Genomic DNA, 18,026 nt, shown 5'->3' with positions numbered 1-18,026 from the left:
ATTGTGTGTTGGTTCTTTCTCACCCTTCTGTATTCTGCCTTGTGATACTGGACATGTGATTCTCTTGTGTCGGCTGGCATCCTCTCAGGTTCTGCCATTAGTTACAATGGAGGGAGGCCCAAATGCCTACTGCAGTAAAGAGACTTCCTCTGCCTATTGCCCTCTTTTAAGGAGAGACTCAGTGGCAGTGGGTTTCAGTTCTTAGGTTTGATGTTTCCATATTCCTAAACTAAACACGATGCAATCTCTCAGCTACATCAACATTGGAAAGTAGCACCTCCTTTTCAGAGACAATGGTTGAACTCAAAGAGGTGTCCCTGTATACATCTAGTTTTTAATAACCTCAATTTACTCCCTTTGCTCTCTTGGCCCTAAAGGTGTGAGCTGTCTTGTTATTCTCTCAATACTTGTTCATCCAACGCCTTAGGTTAAAGTAATTCTTTGTCTAAAAAATGGTATAATTTATGTTCTCTTAATTTCCTTTATGTTCCTCTTAATTTATACCATTATCTTATATATTTGGTTTATCTTCTGGGTTTGATTAGATAATATAAAACTGAAAGTATTCCTGAATACATTGACAATGTACTGGGTACTAGAAAATTTAAAAAAAAAGAAAAGAAAAACCCTATTGTAGGAATACTTAGCACATTTCTTAAAGTGAATTTGAAAACACTGAAACATTAAATGGCAAAGGTTGTACTCAAAAAGTAAGATTTATTACTATTGTATTGTAATTTATTTAGTAACTGATACATATTGAATAAATTCCCTAAATTATCTTATCAACTTATTTTGTTATTTGTGTATGCTAGTGTCTTCTTTAGCATAGAACAACTTTATACTAGTTCTTAGTATAAAGAACCATTTTAATCTTTGTATGTTTAATATGTTTGTAAGCATAGCATTATGCTATTGTATATATAAAATCATTTCTACTCTTCTATCATTATCAATAAATGGTAAAGGACATTTAATATAATATAATATTAAGTATAATATTATAATATATAATATAATGATCACATAATTATGTGTCCTCTATAGGAGATGCAAAATGCATCAGAATAAATGCTGGTAACAGCAAAGAAATAGAAAGCTAGTACATAGATTTAAGAATTTACATTCAACTCACACAGGTGATATAAGCAAGGGACGTGTTCTCCTGTAAAGTTAATCCTTTGTACTTAAGGAGCCATGTCAAAGCATAAGTGGGAGTATTAATGTTACCAATTTTAAAAAGTCTTAAAAATCAAATTCATGAAGATGCACTTTAATAAATATCATTAATCATGCAACAATTTCCTAATTCTCTAAAATGTGCCAGTTTGCCTAGTGCAAATCTTATGAATTGTGATGGTAGAATTTTCATTTGTAAGATTTTATACTGATGTTAGCTTGCCTCTTTGTTTTGCTTTCTCTCTCTTCTTTCAGTGGAACAAAAAAACACACTCACCCAGGTGACTGCATGATTCTCTTTGTCAGATAGGCCACTTGGAGTTCATGCCATTTCTCTTCTTTCCATGGACCCAGAGTAAGTACTGCAGATACACAACAAATGTGTGTTTTGATGGTTCTTTTATAAAAAGTACTATGCATCTTTCATATGAGATGTGTTTATTTGAAAGCATTTTAAATTGATATTGTCAAGGGTCCTGTTGTTAGAGTCTGCCACTTAATTTTGCTATGGTAGCAGGACCTGCCTATGCTCTGTATCAGATTATATCAGCAGGAGGCACCGCAGCTTAATTTAAAAAAATAGAATCTAATGATGTTGGGGTTTTTTTCAGTCAGCAGGAGGAGGGCTCCCTACAGATACACAAACCTGTGTGTGCAAAGGTGCAGGTGATTTCTCACATAACGGTTTTAAACCTTTGGGAATATGGGGAGTGGTTTGAGAGATTTAACTAACGTGCAGAGATAGAGAAAAGCATTGCAGGGAAACTAAAATAGATACATGTATGAAAGGGGAGAAAAATAAAATGTTTGAGAAAGTCAGCATTTGGGGACTGGTTACTAAGAATAATGCGTCCAATTTAAATACTCTTGTCCTTGTTTTAGTTTGGGCTACTAATTTCACATGTGCTTTTTAAAGGTGTATTGATAAAAATTGAGAGAAAATGAGTTAAAATGTAAAAAAAAATCACTGATCTTAACATCAGTAAAGTAATATTAAAGAATGGCTTTTCTGACTAAAATTTATCCTCTATGTCTTACATGACTGATGGCAATCAAAGGGCCACAATCTATTTACAACTGAACCCTAGCTAAAATTATGTATTTAAGTAATTCAAAAGGTTTTCAGAATCTTGTAAGTTGGCAAGGTTTTCCAAAACAATTCTTTATTCAATTCAGAGGTTATAAGAAATGGATGACTGAGAGTGCAGATTTATGTACATGGCCCCATTCTGAGATTTGAAGTATCACTGCCAGGGAGGTATTCAGGAAACATCCCAGGAACTCCCTTTTCCAGAAGCATCCCCACCCGTGTGTTCAAGTCAATGCAATATTCTATGAACTTTTGCCAACTAGGTTTCCTATTGGCACTGACATTCCGCTTGGCTCACAGATTCAAATTTTACACCTTAAAAAAAAGAATGAACTCAAGTTTAGCAAAGTAGGGGTTTTATGAAAATACTGTGAGTTCAAAGAATATCTGTTTGTAGGGCAGTTACTTGCAAGTGCAATCACTCATTGTTTTCATGGATACTATTTTCCTAATTCCTGTTCAAATGGCTCTAGAAGAACAAAACCTTTTTCCAATTCTTTTCTAAATACCTGGTTGGACCATGTAAATTGAACACTCCAGTGACATTGAAAACCTATTTATTTGGAGTGTCACACTCTAATCAAACAGCAGGTTTAATCTAAGTTTCCCCTCTTTTCTATGGTACCTTGGTTGTGGTACTTGAAAAAAAAAAAAACCCAATTGGATGCATTCTTCTCTGCCCTCTCGTCTTCACTACCACACACATCTTTGTTCTTGGTATTCATCTTTATTCCTACCCTTACATTCTACAATAACACATTTTAAAAAATTATAGTAGAGAGTAATTTTATTGCTCTCTCCTTAGGTCACACTTTTGCATTATTATGAAGATCATATAAAATGACAATGCTGCAAAATGAATTTCTAACTTTGGGGACTTTTGTTCCCATATGTTACTATTCTTCTGAGAAGAGCATCAGATATTGTCTAAATTTAGATAACTATACAGTTATATTTACATAGGAACTTTCTCTCTTATGAATGGAACAATGAAAGGAAATAAATTTTATTGTGCTTTAAGAGGAATGTTTAGTAAGTTTATAATCCTACTCACACTGTAAAAATCTCTCAATAATTTGGACATTGTACAATGGAAATAACTTTCCTTTTAATCTATAGGTCTGCCTTGGTCTTTACCATGTGTCTTTTTTTCCAAAAATAGTATCTATTTTAATGTTTTTATTAGTACATAATAGTGGTACAGGGGGTTTTGTTGTAACTTTTCCACATATTCATACAATATACCCCAGTTAGATTCATCCCCTCCATTATTTTCCTTCTTCCACTTCTGATTTCTTAAAATGACTTCCACAGGTTTCAGCATTCCATATTCATACATGTATAGAAAATACATTTGCTTTTTAGGTTTATATGAGAATATTTTCAGAGTTTTGTTGGCATGTTTGAATGTGGAATAGCTTTTATATTGTACTAGCAATGGGAAAATCTTAGTAAAGCAAAAAACAAAAATAAGAGGCAATGAAATGAAGAGTTAATAAAATTTAACCAGTGGCATTAAACTCTATTTAGAGTATGGCTGAGTACTGTTGCCTAGTAGAAAATCCCAGCCCTCTGCTGGTTCTAGGGCTTTCCATGTTGTGCTGAAGGCAGTGTTCAGGGGATGCCCTTTGTCTTTAGCCTTACCACCTGATTTCTGCACCACTTACAAAAATGTTTCCACTAATCTATATTTTGACATGTTTCTTCTGGAACGTCATCAATTCTATTATTTTGCATCTTATTACACATGAAAATACAATGAAAAATAATCATAAAGTCTCTAGAATTTTAACAAAAATTACTTACGTGTAATTTTGTATCTGATTAGGATAAGACTAATGGCATTTAAGTGCACCTGTCATAATTTAAATTCTTAGTCTCTTTATATAATAAGAAAAATGTTAGAATGCAAAATAGTGATGCACCTGCTTTCCTACATCCAGACAAATGTTTTTATGAAAAGAAGTATCTCCAAAAAGGGTGCTGGTTCATCATAATTATATTAAATTTCTTTTCAAATGTAGAGGTAATAACAGTCATAATATATAATTTATAAAGAACTCTATCATATCTTTAAAAAAATTACATAGGGAAAATCAAGACCAACAAAAAAGCCAAGTAAAAACTTCACTTGATGTGATAAAGGTTTCATTTTAGGAAGAGAAATAAATAGAAAGGATACACCTAGATTATACCTTATAATGTGTGTCAACTGAGGTGAACTACAGGACCCAGTCATTCACACACTAGTTTAGGTGTGCCTGAGATAGTGTTTTATAGGTTTATAACATCTGCAATTAGTTGACTTTAAATAAAGAAGATTTTTTTCAATAACATAGGTGGGCCTTATCGTGTCACTTGAAAAGCCTTAGGAGCAAAACTGAGATTTTGCTGAGGAAAAAAGGAATGCTCCCTTAAAGCCTGTGGTATCAACTCTTGCTTGAGGGTTCCAAGCACCAACATGTCCCAAATATTTCAGAAATAAATCTGTGTACATAAAATAATTTCGTGAAGTAAATGATACTTACATCCCCCTATCCCCACACATATCCCTATATATCCTACTGTCTCTATTTCTTTTTTAATATTTCAAAGCTCATTCATAATTTTTTTATCATCAGAGTGTTGTGAATTTTGCAGACATTTTCTTGCCTCAGAATGCATGCCATTGATTCAAAATTTCCAATTCTCATGTGTAGAGCTAAACTTTGAAATTATTGTTATGGAGAAGGACACCTTTTTCATAAAACATGTGTCAGTGTTCAGGATGTCAGGGGCCAAATTTTCTCTTATTCATATTTTGGAATTCTTGTTTTTTGTACTTTTCTTAGCATCATTACCCTTGCATTAGTAAGTTACATTTTTGAATTTTTTTTCCTTTTTCTTTTATTATTCATATGTGCATACAAGGCTTGGTTCATTTCTCCCCCCTGCTCCCACCCCCTCCCTTACCACCCACTCCGCCTCCTCCCTCTCCCCCACCCAATACCCAAAAGAAACTATTTTGCCCTTATTTCTAATTTTGTTGTAGAGAGAGTATAAGCAATAATAGGAAGGAACAAGGGTTTTTGCTGGTTGAGATAAGGATAGCTATACAGGGCATTGACTCACTTTGATTTCCTGTGCGTGGGTGTTACCTTCTAGGTTAATTCTTTTTTTTTTTTTTTTTTTTGTCTCTGAATGACTCAAGATTCATTCCCTCAGTGGACACTATTGCATGACTGCCCTGTGCTGAGCACCCTGGTCACTGAAGACCGCTGGCCACAATTTCCCCACTCATAATCCCCATTCTGCTGGCATTGCTGTCTAGCATTTGCCATGTGTTCTTTTTTTTTATAGATATGTGTGTTATTTATTTATTTATTTATTTATTTATTATTCATATGTGCATACAATGCTTGGGTCATTTCTCCCCCCTACCCTCACCCCGTCCCTTACAACCCACTCCATCCCCCCCCAATACCCAGCAGAAACTATTTTGCCCTTATTTCTAATTTTGTTGTAAAGAGAGTATAAGCAATAATAGGAAGGAACAAGGATTTTTGCTGGTTGAGATAAGGATAGCTATACAGGGCATTGACTCACATTGATTTCCTGTGCGTGGGTGTTACCTTCTAGGTTAATTCTTTTTGATCTAACCTTTTCTCTAGTACCTGTTCCCTTTTTCCTACCGGCCTCAGTTGCATTTAAGGTATCTGCTTTAGTTTCTCTGCGTTAAGGGCAACAAATGCTAGCTAATTTTTTAGGTGTCTTACCTATCCTCACCCCTTCCTTGTGTGCTCTTGCTTTTATCATGTGCTCAATTCCAATCCCCTTGTTGTGTTTGCCCTAGATCTAATGTCCACATATGAGGGAGAACATACGATTTTTGGTCTTTTGGGCCAAGCTAACCTCACTCAGAATGATGTTCTCCAATTCCATCCATTTACCAGCGAATGATAACATTTCGTTCTTCTTCATGGCTGCATAGAATTCCATTGTGTATAGATACCACATTTTCTTAATCCATTCGTCAGTGGTGGGGCATCTTGGCTGCTTCCATAACTTGGCTGTTGTGAATAGTGCCGCAATAAACATGGGTGTGAAGGTGCCTCTGGAGTAACCTGTGTCACGGTCTTTTGGGTATATCCCCAAGAGTGGTATTGCTGGATCAAATGGAAGATCAATGTCTAGCTTTTTAAGTAGCCTCCAAATTTTTTTCCAGAGTGGTTGTACTAGTCTACATTCCCACCAACAGTGTAAGAGGGTTCCTTTTGCCCCCGCATCCTCACCAACACCTGTTGTTGGTGGTGTTGCTGATGATGGCTATTCTAACAGGAGTGAGGTGGAATCTTAGCATGGTTTTAATTTGCATTTCCTTTATTGCTAGAGATGGTGAGCATTTTTTCATGTGTTTTTTGGCCATTTGAATTTCTTCTTTTGAGAAAGTTCTGTTTAGTTCACTTGCCCATTTCTTTATTGGTTCATTAGTTTTGGGAGAATTTAGTTTTTTAAGTTCCCTATATATTCTGGTTATCAGTCCTTTGTCTGATGCATAGTTGGCAAATATTTTCTCCCACTCTGTGGGTGTTCTCTTCAGTTTAGAGACCATTTCTTTTGATGAACAGAAGCTTTTTAGCTTTATAAAGTCCCATTTATCTATGCTATCTCTTAGTTGCTGTGCTGCTGGGGTTTCGTTGAGAAAGTTCTTACCTATACCTACTAACTCCAGAGTATTTCCTACTCTTTCCTGTATCAACTTAAGAGTTTGTGGTCTGATATTAAGATCCTTGATCCATTTTGGGTTAATCTTGGTATAGGGTGATATACATGGGTCTAGTTTCAGTATTTTGCAGACTGCTAACCAGTTTTCCCAGCAGTTTTTGTTGAAGAGGCTGCTATTTCTCCATCGTATATTTTTAGCTCCTTTGTCAAAGATAAGTTGCTTTTAGTTGTGTGGCTTTATATCTGGGTCTTCTATTCTGTTCCACTGGTCTTCATGTCTGTTTTTGTGCCAGTACCATGCTGTTTTTATTGTTATTGCTTTGTAATATAGTTTGAAATCAGATATTGTGATACCTCCAGCATTGTTCTTTTGACTGAGTATTGCCTTGGCTATTCATGGCCTCTTGTGTTTCCATATAAATTTAACAGTAGATTTTTCAATCTCTTTAATGAATGTCATTGGAATTTTGATGGGAATTGCATAAAATATGTAGATTACTTTTGGGAGTATCGACATTTTTACTATGTTGATTCTACTAATCCATGAGCATGGGAGATCTCTCCACTTTCTATAGTCTTCCTCAATCTCTTTCTTCAGAAGTGTATAGTTTTCCTTGTAGAGGTCTTTCACATCTTTTGTTAGGTTTACACCTAGGTATTTGATTTTTTTTTGAGGCTATTGTAAATGGAATTGTTTTCATACATTCTTTTTCCGTTTGCTCATTGTTAGTGTATAGAAATGCTAATGATTTTTCTATGTTGATTTTATATCCTGCTACCCTGCTATAGCTATTGATGATGTCTAGAAGCTTCTGAGTAGAGTTTTTTGGGTCTTTAAGGTATAGGATCATGTCATCTGCAAATAGGGATATTTTGACAGTTTCTTTACCTATTTGTATTCCTTTTATTCCTTCTTCTTGCCTAATTGCTCTGGCGAGGAATTCCAGTACTATGTTGAATAGGAGTGGAGATAGTGGGTATCCTTGTCTGGTTCCTGATTGTAGAGGGAATGGGTTTAGTTTTTCTCCGTTAAGTATAATGCTGGCTGTAGGTTTGTCATATATAGCTTTTATAATGTTGAGGAACTTTCCTTCTATTCCTAGTTTTCTTAGAGCTTTTATCATGAAATGATGTTGGATCTTATCAAAGGCTTTTTCTGCATCTATTGAGATGATCAAGTGGGTTTTGTCTTTGCTTCTGTTAATGTGGCTTATTACGTTTATTGATTTTCGTATGTTGAACCACCCCTGCATCCCTGGGATGAAGCCTACTTGGTCGTGGTGAATAATCTTTTTGATGTGTTGCTGAATTCGGTTTGCCATTATTTTATTGAGGATTTTTGCATCAATGTTCATTAAGGAGATTGGCGTATAGTTCTCCTTTTTGGAGGTGTCTTTGCCTGGTTTTGGTATAAGTGTAATACTGGCTTCATAAAATGTGTTTGGCAGTTTTCCTTCCCTTTCTATTTCGTGGAACAGTTTAAGGAGGGTTGGTATCAGTTCTTCTTTAAAGGTCTGATAGAATTCAGCAGAGAATCCATCAGGTCCTGGACTTTTCTTTTTGGGGAGACTCTTGATTGCTGCTTCAATTTCATTTTGTGTTATAGGTCTATTCAGGTGATTAATTTCCTCTTGGTTCAGTTTTGGATGATCATATGTATCTAGAAATCTGTCCATTTCTTTTAGATTTTCAAATTTATTTGAATATAGGTTCTCAAAGTAGTCTCTGATGATTTCCTGCACTTCCATGGTGTTTGTTGTTATCTCCCCTTTTGCATTCCTAATTCTACTAATTTGGGTTTTTTCTCTCCTCATTTTAGTCAGGTTTGCCAGAGGTCTATCGATCTTGTTTATTTTTTCAAAGAACCAACTTTTTGTTTCATTAATTCTTTGTATGGATTTTTTTGTTTCTATTTCATTGATTTCAGCTCTTATTTTTATTATTTCTCTCCTTCTATTTGTTTTGGGATTTGCTTGTTCTTGTTTTTCTAGGAGTTTGAGATGTATCATTAGGTCATTGATTTGGGATCTTTCAATCTTTTTAATATATGCACTCATGGCTAGAAACTTTCCTCTCAGGACTGCCTTAGCTGTGTCCCACAGGTTCCGGTAGTTTGTGTTTTCATTTTCATTGACTTCCAGGAACTTTTTAATTTCCTCTTTTATTTCATCAATGATCCATTCTTCATTAAGTAATGAGTTATTTAGTTTCCAGCTGTTTGCATGTTTTTTGTCTTTACTTTTGTTGTTGAATTCTACTTTTACTGCATTGTGGTCAGATAGTATGCACAGTATTATTTCTATTTTCTTATATTTGCTGAGGCATGCTTTGTGCCCTAGGATATGATCTATTTTGGAGAAGGTTCCATGGGCTGCTGAGAAGAATGTATATTGTGTAGAGGTTGGATGAAATGTTCTGTAGACATCTACTATGTCCATTTGATCTATTGCATATTTTAGATTTTGGATTTCTTTATTGATTTTTTGTTTGGATGACCTATCTATTGATGATAATGGGGTGTTAAAGTCTCCCACAAGCACTGTGTTGGCGTTTATATATGCTTTTAGGTCTTTCAGGGTATGTTTGATGAAATCGGGGGCGTTGACATTGGGTGCATACAGATTGATGATTATTATTTCCTTTTGGTCTATTTCCCCTTTTATTAGTATGGAATGTCCTTCTTTATCTCCTGTACATTTTGGTTGACCCTATCCAGTATCATCTCTATAAAATTCTCATTGAGTACTTGTAGTATGTCTTCTTTTAAATTATTCTTGTGGGCTTCATTGGGTCCTTTGGCATAGTTTATCTTCATTTTGTTGGAGTCTGGATCCAAGTTTCTGCTGTCTTCATTCCCTTCTGGTTCCTGTACTAATTTTTTGCTGTGGGGAAACTGGTTTCCCTGTTTTTTCTGTCTTCCCATCATTGTCTTTGGTGTTGTTACTGTCCCTGTACTGTGTACAATTAAGTATTTTCTAGCTTGTAATAATAACAATGGTAATATTTAGAATGGAAGGGTGAGCTGAGATGGAAAGGAAGAAGTTAAAGAAAAGGGGAAAACAAATATACAGACAAGAGGGAGAAAGCAGAACAAGGTATCATACTAGAAAGTTTCAAAGGTATAAATAGGGAGTGTTAGTGTACTAATCGACAATAAGCTGAACAGACATTAGAGAGACAGAGAGAGGATTGAAAATGAAAGATAAAAAAATTAAAAACTAAGTAAATGAAAGAAATATCTCTATATAAAAATGAATTAAAATAAAATGGAAAATAGAAAATTAAAAAAAAAAAAAAACTTCCAAGTTTATAGGCAATGCAGTTTCAGTCTTAATAATTTGGGTGTTCGTCTCAATCTCCAGTCCTGGAGTTGGTGCCTCAGATGTTGTTCTGTAGTTGTCTCATCAAAGGGGATGCATAAAGTAGAACAAAACTACACACTCACACACACAACCAAAAAAAAAAAAAAAAAAGCCCCACCAAGTGTCCCAAGTTCAAATGCAATACAGTTTCAGTAAGTTTTTCAGCTTGCAGGTGTAATTTGGTTGTTCTCTCATCAAAGGTAGGGAGAAAAAGAAAAAAAAGAGTCTGGAGACAGTTCTGAGAGTGGTATCTGCAACTGTGGCTTGCCTGCCTGCTGCTCTCAGCCTGTAGCTGGCGGCGTTATTTATGCAGATCTCTGGGGTGAGCTAGCACTCACCTGGTCCCACAGTCTTTGTTTGTTCAGAGTTCTCCTGTGCGGGAGCCTCTGCTACAGCCTTTCCCCTTTCCAAGCACTGGGAAAGGTGACACTGCCCCCACGTTGTCAGGCCTGCGTGTTTATTTACAGTTCATGTGGGAGGTGGGTCTTCCCCCTTCTCCTGTGCAGTTTTCCTCCCACTGCCACTTTCACAAGCTTTCCTGCTCCTGCTTACTGGGCGGTGCTGCTGCTCCTGCCGGCCACCATGTTTATTTACAGTTCAAGTGGGAAGTGGGTCTTCCCTCCTCTCCTGTGGAGTTTTTCTCCCTCCACCACTCTCACAAGCTTTCCCGCTCCTGGTTGCTGGGTGTGTGCCCCCGCTCCCGCCAGAGGCTCTCCGGCCTGCCCGGCTTGTTTATTTACAGTCCTGGGAAGGATTCCCTTCCCCCAATCTTCAGCGCTCAGTGCGCCCCACCCTCTTTCCCACGTGTCTTTATTGTTCTTATTGCTTATTACTCAGTTTCTCTTTTTTTTTCCCCCGGGTGGAGGTCAGTCTGTCCAGGGGGCTATGCTGCTCTGGCCCAGGCTTGTCTGTGGGAGTACCACAGTACCGCAAAGCTCACCTGGTCTGTGTCTTCCCAGTGGGTGCCCACTGGCAGCCCCGGGGGCCCTCTTCATTTCTCCATTTAACGTGAAGTGGAGATTCTCTGTGCTGGCTGGAGGTGTGGAGGGGTCAAAGTTATGCCTTTCCTCAGTGATTATGCCTGCAAAGTGTGTCTCCAGCATCTCTCCAAGATTTCACTATAGGAGGCTCGCTTTCTGCTTCCTCCCTCTAGCTGCCATCTTTCCGGTCTCCCATTTTTGAATTTTACAAATATTACGAATATAGTTATATTTTCATCATTTTACAAATAAAGAAAATGTGAATGGAAGTTAAAATGTGACTCAAACATCTTTATTTTTTTATTTGTTAGTGTATTATATTTGTGCCAGGGGTCATTATGACATTTACAAAAGTGCTTACAATCTACCTTAGATTCACCCCCTCCCAACTTTTTCCTTATCCCCCACCTCATCTTCCTTAGAACAGTTTCAACAGGGCTCATTGTACCGTTTTCATACATGAATACATTGTATTTCTGACATATTTGCCATTCATCCTTCCTTTTTATACTTTTTTATTATTGTACTGGGGTGCATTATGACATTACAAAACTTCTTACAATATATCATAGCTAAATACAGTTCTTCTATCATTTTCCTCCTTTCTTCATGCCCTCATCCCTCCCAACCCCCACACAGGACTTCTTTTGACTTCCTGTTCATTTTCTTAAAAAGATATTTTTGTTTCTTTATGATAGCTGTACAGGGAGTTTCATTGTGATATTTCCATATATATAAAAATAGAACTACCATAGGATCCAGCGATGCTACTCTTAGGTATAAACTCAAAGTATTGTGAGTCAGGCCTCAAGAAAAGACACCTGCATACCCATATCAATTGCAGCACCATTCATAATAGCCATACCATGGAAAGAGCCATGAGGCCCCACAGAAAATGTGATATTTATATACAATGGAATTTTACTTAGCCATAAAGAATGATATTTTGTTGGTTTCAGGATGAATGGAACTGAAGAACATCATCTTAAGTGAAGGTACCAGGTTCAAAAAGCTGCATATTCTCTCTCATGTGTGGAATATAGGTCCAATACAAATATAAGCAATATCATATATACATATAAATATATACAGAACATGTACCCAAAAGTGGGACTGGTAGAGGACACTAAAGAAGGAGAAAAAGAAGGAAAGAAAGATCATGAATAATAATGAGATACATCACATCTGTACAGGAACAAGTCACAAGGAAACACACTGAAAACTGCTGAACAATACGGAACAGCGGGAAAAGTTTGAGTATGGGCAGGTAAAAATTACAAGGCAAAAATACTACTGAATAATCAATTGAATAAACAGTGAAGGAGAAGAATGTAAAACAGGTCACAATAAGGGGAAGGAACCAACAGAAGGGGGAGAGTAAATGAAGAAAGTAAAGAAGGTGAATATGGTTGATGCACCTTCTATACAATCGTGAATATATAACATTCAACCTTATTAAGGTCTTTAAATCACTTTGAGTTAATATTTTTATGGGGTGAAATACTTGGATCTAGTTTTAGTTTTCTGTTTGCAGACATCCAGTTTTCCCAGTTACATTTTTTAAAGAGGCTGTCATTTCTCCATTGCATGTTTGGGCACCTTTGTCAAAAAATAGGTGCGTGTAGTTGTCTGGATTCATATCTAGGTCTTCTGGTCTGTTCAATTGGTCTTTATGCCTGTTTTGTTTGGTTCTATTTCTTTGGAGAGGATTGACTGATCTTATGTGGGCCTGCTTAGTAGTATGATTATATTGATCTGTCCCAGAAAAATATAATTGCATTCTAGCTAAGTAAGTCTGAAATATGACCAACTTTGGTAAATGTTTACATGGGGAAATGCATTGAAAAGGTTAATATGTAAATAGGTAGGCTATGTATAGCACACAATATCAGTAGCAGCTAGCCTGGGAAGTCAATGCAAAAATTCCAGTGCAATTTGTCTAGAAGAGACAAGACTTCCTCAATTATTGCCAAGTTTTCCATTTCTTTCAACTCAGGATCTACCAGATTAACCCAAATATCCTCCTAAAACCAATCACAGAGTCAGTTTACTTCTCATTAGCTCACATCTAGCTTCCCTATACCAGTAGCCCACAGTCACAGCATACTGAAACTCCCCCCCCTTTCTTGCTCTCACTCTTGCTCTTCCTCTATGTCTCACTAATGAAGTTTTCCTTCTCTCTGCCTCCTTTCAGTCTCTACCAAGTCTAAATAACAGAGATTTATTCCCTTGGTATAGCAAGCTCTGAATAAATATACTGTGTTCTCATTTTGGCAGTGTTTAATATATCTATCCATAGCTCTCTGGTGGTTCTATCAGGATACAGTGTATGCTACCTACTTATTTGGTCTCTAGCTTTGGACCAGGTACAAAGTTTGCAGCCATTATTTGTACCTCACTGCTCTGTTCATGACTTTATAGTCCCTGCCAAGGTGCTAAGAAAACACCAGATCTGAACTCCAATGTATTTGTCTTAAACTTCTCAGTTACATATTTTCACTTTGGTATCTAGGTTTTGCTGTTGGTTCCAAATTGCTTAACATTCTTGAGAGAATCAGTCATTTCTTTGTCATTCTTTTTATTCTCTTGTGCTTTTGTTTTATGTTGTAAAGAACCACAGGTTGAATCATAGTTTAGAAACAGAGGCCTCATAAGCCTCTGATTAGAACTGGCCTTACAGACTGGTAAATTTGTAGTTCTTACCAAACTAGTATCCATTTGAATAAATTTTTCCTTGCATATAAAATTGGATAATGTTTTCCTTCTATTTAATTTTTGTTCTATAAGCTTGTTTACTCTCTAGAAAGAGCATCCAGTCTAGCTTTCCATCTTCCAGGGCATTGAGATTGTCATGTCTGGGTTTGGAGATGGCCAACAATTGTATTGGGATGCAAGACATAAAGTCCACAAGCATTGTTTTAGACTTACCATTGTTAATTTTCTTCTAAAACTAAATCCTATCAGACTCCAGGAAAATCTTCTTGTATGTTTTGTCATTACAAACCTAATTTTTGTTTCTATTTTCTTAAATGAATTAATTTCAACAAGAATGCTGTGGCCCTTCAATCACCATTCTGGGAAACATTTAACTTGGACAAAATTGTTTCTTTGAGAGTCTCCTTTGAAAAGACAAGGAATAAAATGTAGCATTTTAATTCTGTCTTTAATTAGGCTCTCAATTTCAGGTTTAACTTCATTGACAAAATGAGATGGAAGGTCCACTTTTATATTAGCAACTTCTTTAATGCTGAATGTTGTCAGAACACATTTTCTAATCCATCATAAAAAATTCTATAGTTTCAGTTCTATGTACAGTTTAATTATGGTCTGATCACTTTCTATTAGAAATGTTTTGGGTTAAGTTTTTGGAAAATGTGCCATATGTTTTTAGAATTTTTAAAACTTAAAGTATAATGTGGAAAGAGGGATTATATAAATTCTTTTCTAGGTCTGTCCAGCATGAGTTTTCATCTAGGATTTAGCTTGTCAGGTTCTGATCAACATATGTACATTTATTTATTTAACACTAAGCCATAGGCTATCCAAAGAATTGCAGTTCTACTAAGAGAAAAAGAAATAAAGATTTGTCTCTGACAAAAAATAAAACTCAGGAATTTAGTACCAGATGACTTTCCCTGAAAGAAGAAAACAGTGTGTTCAAAGTAATAATAGTAATGGTATATTAGGTTATTCTAGCATATGGATAATGAAATGAATGACAGTATTGTCAAAAAAAATGTCTAGAAGAGACAAATAGACATACTTGGTTATAAGATACTGGCACTACATTTGTGTTTAAAAGGCACAAATTACTCAAACTTTTCCCAGGAGACATAGATAACCAAAGTATCACTACATCTATTAAAAATTTGAAATGAATCCACACAACTATACCCACTTAATTTTTGACAAAGGTGCCAAAAATATATGATGGAGAAAAGACAGCCTCTTCAGCAAATGTTGCTGGGAAAAGTGGTTACCTCTCCACAAGAAACTGAAACTAGATCCATGTCTATCACCTTGTACTAGTATCAACTCAAAATGGATCAAGTACCTAAATATCAGACCTGAAACTGAAGTTAGTACAGGAAGGAGCAGGAAACACTCTGGAACTAATAGGTATAGGGAAAGACTTCTTCAATAGAACCCCAGCACCCCAGAAACTAAGAGAAAGGATGGACAAACAGGACTTCATAAAATTAAAAGCTTCTGCACAACAAAAGAAATTGTCTCTAAACTGAAGAGACCACCCACAGAGTGGGAGAAAATATTCACCAGCTATACATCAGACAAGGGACTGATAACCAGAATATACAGGGAACTTAAGAAACTAAACTCTCCTAAAATCAATGAACCAGTTAAGAAATGGGCAACTGAACTAAAAAGAACTTTTTCAAAAGAAGACATTCAAATGGCCAAAAAACACATGAAAAAATGCTCACCATCTCTGGCCATAAAAGAAATGCAAATCAAAACCTCACTAAGATTCCACCTCACCCCTGTTTGAATAGCTATCATCAAAAACACCACCAGCAACAGGTATTGGTGAAGATGTGGGGAAAAAGGAACCCTTGTACACTGCTGGTGGAAATGCAAGCTGGTGCCACCACTCTGGAAAAACATTGGGAGGCTTCTTAAAAATCTAAACATAGATCTGCCATATGATCCAGCAATCCCACTCCTGGGAATACAGGTTACTCCAAAGGCACTTGGACACCCATGTTTATTGCAGTGCTATTCAAAATAGCCAAGTTATGGAAACAACCAAGATGCCCCACTACTGATGAATGGATAAATAAAATTTGGTACTTGTAGACAATGGAATTTTACTCAGCCATGAAGAAGAATGAAATCTTATCATTTGCAGGTAAATAGATGGAATAGGTGAGCATCATTCTGAGCGAGGTCAGCCAGGCTCAGAAAACCAAAAGTTGTATGTTCTCCCTCATATGCAGACTTTAGATCTAGGGCAAATGCAGCAATGTGGTTGAACTTGGATCACATGGCAAGGGAAGAGCACATACAGGAGATATAGGAGTAGGTAGAAAACCCAAAACATGAAAGTATTTGATGTCCCCACTCCAGAAGAACTAATACAGAAACTTTACAGTGACAGGTTAACAAGAGAAGGGATCAGGAACCAGTGTAAACACAACAAGGGGATTGGAGTTTGATCACATGATAAGGTGAGTGCACACAAGGGAAGTATGAGGATAGGTAGGTAATCCTCTCAAAAAAGAAAAAGATAGCTTTTAATGTTTTTGATGCAAAGGAACTAATGCAGAAAGTTTAAAGCAACAGAGGCCAATATGAGAAGGGGACTAGGAGGTAGAGAAAAGGTTAGCTTGAGAAGAATCAATTTAGAAAGTAACACATATGTACATAGAAGCAATACTAGGAATCTCCCTATATAGCTATCCTTACCTCATACAGCAAAAACCCCTGGTCCGCCTTATTAATGTTTATACTCTCTTCAACAAAATTAGAGATAAGGGGAAAACACTTTCTGCCTGGAAGTGAGAGGATGGGGGTGAGAGAGAGGGGGTTGGGGGAAAGGGAGGGGGTGGGGGGAAGGGGGAGGTAACGACCCAATCATTGTATGCACATATGAGTAAAGGAAATAAAAAAAAGATCAGTTTGACATGAATCAACATGGGTTGTAACACACGGATACACAAAAACAATGTTAGAAATCTCTCTGAATAGCTATCCTTTACTCAACTAACAAAAATGCTTTGTCTTCCCTATTATGCTTGTGTTTTTTCTTCAACAAAATTAATGATAAGGGCAGTATAGGACTTGCCTGGAACTGAGGGGGGCAGGTGGGGAGAGGGTGGGGGAGGAGGCAGGGGTGGAGAAATAACCCAAACAACGTATGCACATGTGAATAAATGAATAAAATAAAAATTGAACTGACACTGGGTATAGTAGCACATTTCTGTAATACTATCTATTTGGGAGGCAGAGCTGTAGGATCATAGTCCAGTGCCAGCCTGTGAAAAATACAAGACCCTACCAGGAAAAAAACAAAAAACTATAAAAGACTGGGAGCATGGCAACATTGGTATAATACTTGCCTAGTAAATGCAAGGTCCTGAATTCAATTAGTACTGTCAAAACGAGGAGGAGGAGGAGGAGAAGGATGGGGAAAGGGAGGGGGAGGAGGGGAAGGAGGAGAAGAAGAAGGAGAAGAAGAAAGAGGAAGAAGAAGAAGAAGAAGAAGAAGAAGAAGAAGAAGAAGAAGAAGAAGAAGAAGAAATAAGAAGGATTGATATGTTGATGTTTAATAAGTTTTGAAAAAGTAAAGTACCAAGGTTAGATTATTTTACTGAAAAATGTAATAAACTTTTATAGAAGACCATACCAATACTACACAATGTCATCAAATAAATGGAGACAGAGGGGACATTTTGGAATTACTTTAAGAAGCTAATATTACTCCAATGTCCCAAACAGATTAACAAGAAAAGAATAAGTACAAAACCCAAAACAAGTATAGAAGACCAATATCTTCCATACCATATGCTCAAAAATACTTTATACTGTATTAATTAATTCAATCCAGCAATATATGAAAAAGATAAAACATCATGACCAAGTGTAATTCATTCCAGGGATTCAATATTGTTCCAACATGTATAAATCAATAAGTGTAATTCATTATATTAATGTAGTGAGAAGAAAAAAATGTATGACCATATCAGTGCATGT

General features: G+C 36.4%; 1 long non-coding RNA gene across 2 annotated transcripts in view; it reads left to right on the top strand.

Annotated features, from left to right (window-relative positions):
• LOC141421589 (uncharacterized) overlaps positions 1–18,026 on the top strand; it is a 123,470-nt gene that overhangs the window by 44,235 nt on the left and 61,209 nt on the right. For both annotated transcript variants that reach the window (XR_012446177.1, XR_012446176.1), the window contains exon 2: positions 1,435–1,534. This is a non-coding gene — a long non-coding RNA (uncharacterized lncRNA). The remainder of the gene's footprint in view (positions 1–1,434; positions 1,535–18,026) is intronic.

Source organism: Castor canadensis, chromosome 3, assembly GCF_047511655.1.
Source record: "Castor canadensis chromosome 3, mCasCan1.hap1v2, whole genome shotgun sequence".
NCBI classification, from domain to species: domain Eukaryota; kingdom Metazoa; phylum Chordata; class Mammalia; order Rodentia; family Castoridae; genus Castor; species Castor canadensis.
This window is presented reverse-complemented; position numbering and strand designations above follow the sequence as displayed.